The 7466-nt window shown below is 46.4% G+C and overlaps 1 pseudogene; it reads left to right on the forward strand.

Moving 5' to 3' along the window:
• Positions 1-2318: 2318 nt before the first annotated feature.
• On the forward strand, positions 2319-7261 carry LOC129008717 (cell adhesion molecule-related/down-regulated by oncogenes-like; annotated as a pseudogene).
• Positions 7262-7466: the final 205 nt, after the last annotated feature.

Consider the following 7466-nt stretch of genomic DNA (forward strand, 5'->3'; position numbering starts at 1 on the left):
TGACATTACTCGTAATGTGTCAGGGAAATGTACTCCTAACGTCACAGGGCAGGTACATTATGTGTGCACACCCCCTGTGATATTATTTGTAATAATTTCGAGGTATGTTAATCCTGATATTACATATGCCTTTATCCATGTGTGAACAACTTTGTGGTATTATTCCTAACATACTAGAGGGATGTAACTCCTAACGCCACATGGTGTATAAGCCATGTGTGTACACATACTGTGATACTATTGATAATATCTTAGGGAGATGCTACTCCTAATTTTACAAGGTATGTACATTATGTGTGTACACTCCCTCTGATATTATTTGTAATATTCTAGGAGAATGTTGCTGCTAATGTCACAGGGGGAGTACACCATGTGTATCACATGTATATCACATTTTACAATTTTGTCAATCAATTCACTATTCTTGTTGCCCAAAAGGGTAGAGATAATCACAGATCACAGATCTGTCTAGCATTAGCTAAGGACGTTTTATTACAGAGACGGATGCATGTGTGTGCCTGAGCATATGTGTGTGTGTGTAATTCAATCCTAAATCGAAGGTTTAAACGTTGTGTGGGTGGAAGATAATTCATTCTGACTCCTGGCTTCAGAGTCCCATGTTTGTTGGGAGAAAAGAGAGTCAAGCTGGGAAGAATAGTAGTCCTGTGCCCTCCAGAACTGCAGCATGCTTGGGAATTGTGAGGCTTCCTGCTTTCCAGGAGATTTTGGAACTAGGAGGATGTCACCAGTGACTAGCACAGTACCACCTTCCTTACATCTGCCTGTCATCCTTCCTCAGGGCATCCAAATGTGGCCCTCTCCTTAACTCCTTCCTCTGCTTCTCTTCTCACAACGCTGGGATCTGAGCACTCTCTTTACCTGTGCACAGTATCTACTTAGGGAAGCCCCAGCACCTGCTGCAGTCAGGGCTGCAGCCCTGAGCTGAGCCTAGTAGACATTGTGTGAACTAAAGATAGAGTAAGAAATGTAAATTAGTCCACCCACTATGGAGAACAGTCTGTAGATTTCTCAAAGAACTTAACACGGAGCTACCTTTTGATACAATTATCTCATTCCTGAGTACATACTCAAAAGAAAATACATCGTTCTACCAAAAAGACACATACTCTCCTATGTTCATGGCTGCACTATTCAAAATAGCAAAGGCATAATCAACCCAGGAGTCCATCAATGGTAGACTGTATAAATAAAATATGGTACATATACACCATTCAATACTATACAGCCATAAAAAGAATGAAATCACGTCCTTTACAACAATGTGGGTGGAGCCGGAGGCCTTAATCCTAAGCAAATTCTTGCAGGATAGAAAGCCAAATGCTATATGTTCTCACTTACATGGGGGAGCTAAATATTGAACACACATAGACATCAATATGGGAAAAACAGACTCTGTGGACTACTTGAGGGTGGCGGGAGAGGGATGGGTTAAAAAAATGCCGACCGGGGGCGGTCTCTAAAGCCTGCCTTGCCTGTCTCTCTCTGGGATCCATCCTCCTCCTGCTCCTCTCCTGCTCCTGTTGGGCTTTGTGACCACCTGCTTACCTGTAGGTAGGCCTCCATTTAGAGTAGCGTTGCCACAGGGATGGGTCCTGTCCCTCCGCACCCCACCCCCAACCCAGTTACCCTCCCCTGAGCCCTGGTTCCCGGTTGAGGCCACACAGCGCAAGAAGACCTGGGACCTCGCGGCCCGCTCGCCCTACCCAGAGCCTCTGCCCTGGCGTGCGAGGCACCACACCCTCCTCTGCCCTGTGCCGGGCCTGAAGGGGCCCCTTCAGATCACAGCCGCCACCGCAGCGGCTGCCTCACGCCGGAGGGCATGACTACAGGGGTGGCTTTCCCAGCTGGCTGCCACACAATAGCTCTAGATGCTTAGCCCGCCCCGTGGAGAGACCTAAAATCAAGGCATGACTTAACAGCTTATTTTGTAAGAGAAAAGCTCAACCCAAAGGCAGATTGTTAGTTTGGACTTTATTGCAAGCAGAACTGCTATGATGTGCTTTTAGCACTAGAGTGAGTTCCAGGCTAAGAACAGAAAGTGGCTTCTCTGCTTTCCCTCCCAAGCACAAGTGTATTCACCTTGCAGACTTGAATCACTGAAGATATAAGCCAGCTGTTACTCTCATTTTGGGAGACACCCTGTGGACTGCATGAAGACTGTCCCTGATCAAAGTCGTTAGTAAGCAGGAAGGAGTCAAGGTTAAAGAATGTGTTTGCTTACCCTGGACTACAGTATTTTGGAAAATGAACCAAGGCTTGGGTTTTGCTCTGGAAGCCTGTCCTGCCTGCTTCTGTAATCTGGCGCTCTGCATTCAGATCTTGGCCCTTTATGGACACCACCGTCTGTTACTCTTACGATTCTCTGCTCTGTTGGGAGTTCAGACGTGGCACCTTATTTCACTTCTGAGCTACCCTCTGCTGTCCAGAAACTTAGCGGACCTGTAGAATTATATTGTTCTGCTAAACCTGCCACCACTCACATCTCAAGGTCGCATAATGGAAAAAATAGAATAGAAACATGGAATATATTAAGATTCACCAGGGGACTTTGACAATTTTTTTCTCTTAACTCCTCCCTTTTGGGTTACTACCAATGCATTTTCAACAATAGGTCAATGTTGTTGTAAGTGGCCCTGTAACAGTATCCACAGCAGTTCTTGGTGATTTTGATTCATCCACAAAGCATTTTATTACAGCAAAATAATAAAGGTGCCGGCTTCATTGGCTGCAGGGTACCAGAGAGTAACCCCAAAGCTGAGGTGTGCGCTAAAATCCAGGGGAAGTGGCTGAAGCCTTCCATGAAGGATTACTTAATCCCTCCACAAGAACATCTTTAGATTTTGAATGTATCCTTAGAGGACAAGGGATCACACAAATGTGCAGCTTACAATCCGGCCACACATGAATTAAAAGTTGAACCCATTGGCCAAAAGCTCGTTGTGAGTCACCTTTCTTCAGATGATTTTGGCATTCTTCCCCTGCTCGTTCACAGCTATTAGCTGTTCATTCACATAGCCCTGTACCTTTGGAGTGTATGTATAGTGGGGTCCTGGCTCCTCAAGTGTGTTGGCTAAAGAACAGGCAGGATATTGCCCCGGGAAGCAACTGCAGAAGGTTGTATTCTCATCTTGCCATAGATAGCATTGACCCAGTGGACTCTGGAAACGATTCCTGCATGGTGGGAAACAACTCTGGAGATGTAAAATATGTGGCATACGTGATTAATGTACTTGAACAGGCTCCTACTCTAAGGGACTACAGGATCAGATAGTGTCTCTATTTTCCACAGTACACTTTATCTCTGATGTTTGCAGGAACCCAGCTGCCAACCATAACTGGTTTCATAATGCACAGCCTAGTCATCCTTCCTCAAGACATCGAACTGCAGGAAACTAACTGAAATTCAGTGGGGTATAATATTATGCAAGATACTAGGCTACATCAGTGTTTAGCAGATAATGAGGCTGGATGTATGCAGTCTACTGGAAGACTTGAAAGAGAAAAAGGCCATGGATTCAAGCAAGTTATAATTATGGCACCAGCAAGCATAAAAGTGGTAGATGGAGACTTTGTTTACTCTGTGCTGCAATGCTACCAGGCTGCTGGGTCCGGTCATTTGTTGGTATGACATCCACGGATTGATAACCAGCCATCTGTCTTAAGTCCTTAGATCTAAATCCCAAAAGTCACACTTCTCAAGACCTGGACTCTTGGACCTAGAGCCTGTCTATTTCATCATGTCCCAAGCTGGCTTGAGCTCTCTCCATACTCAGGCTGTGATGCAGGAGCATGTGGAGAAATACATCTGTGAAGCTACAAATGAACATGGTACCAGCCAGGCAGAACCACCTCTCATGGTTGTTCCTTTTGAAACAAACAAAAGCAGAAACAGTCGCACTTTTTGATGTTACTCAGAATAATGAAAAAAATAAGAGGTGGTTCAGAAAGTGGATTCTTCAGCTCATTTCCAGAGAAAGTACATCCCAGTGCAGTGGAATCACCATCAGAGAAAAATGCTGGTGGCATCTCTGTTCCTGAGGTCCCCATCAAATTGAAACCCTACAGACCCCCATAGCAGATACATACAACCTGGTGTGGAGGGCAGGCAAGGAAAGTGGACTGCCCATCAATGCCTACTTTGTGAAGTATCAAAATCTGGAGTATGAAGTTGGTGTGGTGGGAAGTTGGCACAGGGTTTGAATCCCAGGAGGTGAAAGGGAGCTTCATTTAGCTGAAATGGAACCATCTAGTCCTTATGAACTCTCGATGGTAGCAAGAAGTGCTGCAAGTGAAAACCCACCTGCCATGCTTACCTTCTGAACCAGCAAAGAAAAAACAGCATCATCCAAAAACACCCAGGCATCCTCTCAACCCACAGGCACCCCGAGTATTGAGTTGTTTCAGAAGCTTCAAACAACAATTTGGGAGTGGTGCTTACAGATTCGTCTAGGCACAGTGGCTCTCCAGAGGCAGCAGATCACCTGAGTATCTCCACTGCATCAGAGAGGTTGGTCTATATCACTTGAATTCCTTGGGCAAATGGGAATTCTTCAATCGCTGCCTTCAAGGTCAAATATAAATGGATGAGGAGCGGTGACTGGCTGGTGGCAGCTGAAGATGTCCTTCCTTCCAAAATTTCTGTGGAAGTTTGTAGTATAGAACCAGGTTCAACATACAAATTTAGGGTCATTGCTACCAACCATTATGAAGAGAGTTTTCAGAGTTCAGCGTCTCATCCGTATCAGGTGACTGGGTTCCGCAAACTTTTTTCCAACTGTCCAATAATGGACCTCACATTGTATACACAGAGGCCGTCAGCGTTACTCAGATTGTGCTAAAGTGGACATACATTCCGTGAAATAACAATAACACTTCCATTCTTTTATATCTATTACCGACCCACAGATAACGACAATGACAATGTTTATAAGAGGGATGTTACAGAAGGTTCAAAGGAGTGGCACATGATTGGCCATCTGCTGTCAGAAACTTCCTATGGCATTAGAATGCAGTGCTTCAGTGAAGGAGAAGAAAGTGAGTTTAGCAGTGTGATGATCTGCGAGACTAAAGTCAAATGTGTTCCAGGAGCTTCTGAGTATCCGAAAGGCTTGAGTACCCCTCTGAATTCCTCAGGACGTGAAGGAAATGTGAGGCCAGCAACCAGCCCTGACAGAAGCAGTGACCTGTTATATCTGATCCTTGGCTGGGTGCTGGGTGTCTTGGGCCTCATTCTTATGGTTTTCATTGAAATATGCCTGTGGAAGAATCGCCAGAAGAATATCATACAGAAATATGACCCTCCAGGATACCTCTATCAAGGATCAGATATTAATGGGCAGATGATGTAATACACCACTCTCTCAGGAGCAAATGAGATAAATGGAAGTGTTCATGGAGGCTTACTGAGCCATGGCGGTCTCAGCAGTGGCTGTTCCCACCTTCACCATAAGGTTCTCAATGGAGTCAGTGTAATTGTGAATGGGAGCTTAAATGGAGGACTTTCCTCTGGGCACACCAACTCTCTTACAGCAATGGGACTGGAGCTGGAGGTTGTAATCCTAAGCAAATTAACGCAGGATCAGAAAATTAAATGCTGTTATGTTCTCACTTATTATTGGGAGCTAAGCATTGAACACACAGAGACAACAGTATGGGCAAAATAGACTCTGTGGTCTACTTGTGAGTGGAGGGAGAGGGATTGGAGGCGGCCTCTACAGCCGGCCTCGCTTGTCTCTCACAGGATCCCTCCTCTTGCTCCTGGCATGCTCCGGGCAGCCCTGAACCCGCCCGGTTACATGTCCACTCCCCTCCGCCTGGAGGAGCGCTGCCGCGGGGGCGCGCCCCAGGTCCCCTACCCTGAGCCCTGATGCCGGGCTCCAGAGTCAAGGTGCCAGAAGAACCAGGACCCAGCGGCCGCCTGACCTACCCAGCGCCTGCGTCCTGGCCTGCAAGACACCGCGTCCTCCTCTGCCCTGCGTGGTGCGTGGAGGGGCCCCTTGGGATCGCAGCCGCTGCCACCATAGCCGCCCCCATAGTAGCCGCCGTGGCGTCGGAGGGAAGGACCTGAGGGTGGCTTTCCCAGCCGGCTGCCCCACAGGAACTCTGGATGCTTAGCCTGCCCGGCCGAGAGATCTAAAATCAAGGCATGACTTAACAGCTTATCTTGTAGGAGAACAGCTCAACCCAAAGGCAGATTGCTAGTCTGGACTTTATTACAAGCACGCCTGCGGTGATGTTTACAGCACTGAAGTGAACTCCGTTGTAAGTACAGAAAGTGGCTTCTCTGCTTTCCCCCCGAAGCACAATCGTATACACCTTGCAGACTTGAATCACTGAGGATGTAAGCCAACTGTTACTCTGAGTTTTGGAGACTCCCTGTGGACAGCATGAAGACTGATCAAAGTCTTTAGTAAGCAGGAAGGAGTCAAGGTTAAGGAATGCGTCTGATTACCCTGAATTGTAGTACCTTGGAAAGGGAACCAAGGCCCGGGTTTTGCTCTGGAAGCCTGCCTTGCCTGCTTCTGTAATCTGGCGCTCTGCAAGTGAATCTTGGACCCATATGGACACTGCGGTATGTTGCCGTCGTGATTCTCTGCTCTTCCATGAGTTCAGACTTGGCACCTTATTTTACTTCTGAGCCGCTCTCTACCGTCCAGAAACGTGGTGGACCTGTAGAACTACATTGTTCTGCCAAACCTGTGACCACTCATAGCTCATGGTTGCATAATGGAAAAGAGTAGAATAGAAACATGGAACATATAAAGATTCATCAGGGGACTTTGACAAATCTTTCTCTTAACTCCTCTCTTTTGGGTTTCTACCAATCCCTTGCCAACAATAGCGTTGGTATTATTTTGAGTGGCCCCCTAACAGTATCCGTGGCAGTTTTTGGTGGTTTTGGTTCATCCACAAAGTGTGTTATTACAGAGGAGGAAAAAAGTGCTGTCAGGATAATAGGAACGATGTCAGCTGTGATCCTACAGAAAATCCAGAAGAGTTCAGCAGAGGAGACAGCTGTGTCTATTCAGAAACAGACAGCAACAATTTACGTTGGAATCCTCTTATTTTGCCACCTATCTCAGAGGACGGTGCTGAAAAGACAACATGGCCTCCACCTGGTGTTCCTTTGGGCCCCTCAGTGGTCCTCCAGCAGCCCCAGGAAACCAGAGGATGTGCAAACAACCAGTCATCTTCTGACTTCAAGCCTGTAACCAACTGCACAAAACAGGCCTGGGAGTGAACTGTGTGAAGGATCTTAATTCAAATCAGAGAAAATCATTCCTTATTTTTTTTGCAGTATAATGTCATGTGAATGTGTCTTAAAATTGTGTGCCCTTTTGTATTATATATGCCTTAGAAGTTTTCTTACCCATTGCTTCCCTGCTCTCAGTAAGAAACAACCTTGTTTTGCATAGCTTTCCATCACCTGGAGGGCAGAGGGATCA

The sequence above is a fragment of the Pongo pygmaeus genome, chromosome 9 (genome assembly GCF_028885625.2).
Source record: "Pongo pygmaeus isolate AG05252 chromosome 9, NHGRI_mPonPyg2-v2.0_pri, whole genome shotgun sequence".
Taxonomy (NCBI): Eukaryota; Metazoa; Chordata; class Mammalia; order Primates; family Hominidae; genus Pongo; species Pongo pygmaeus.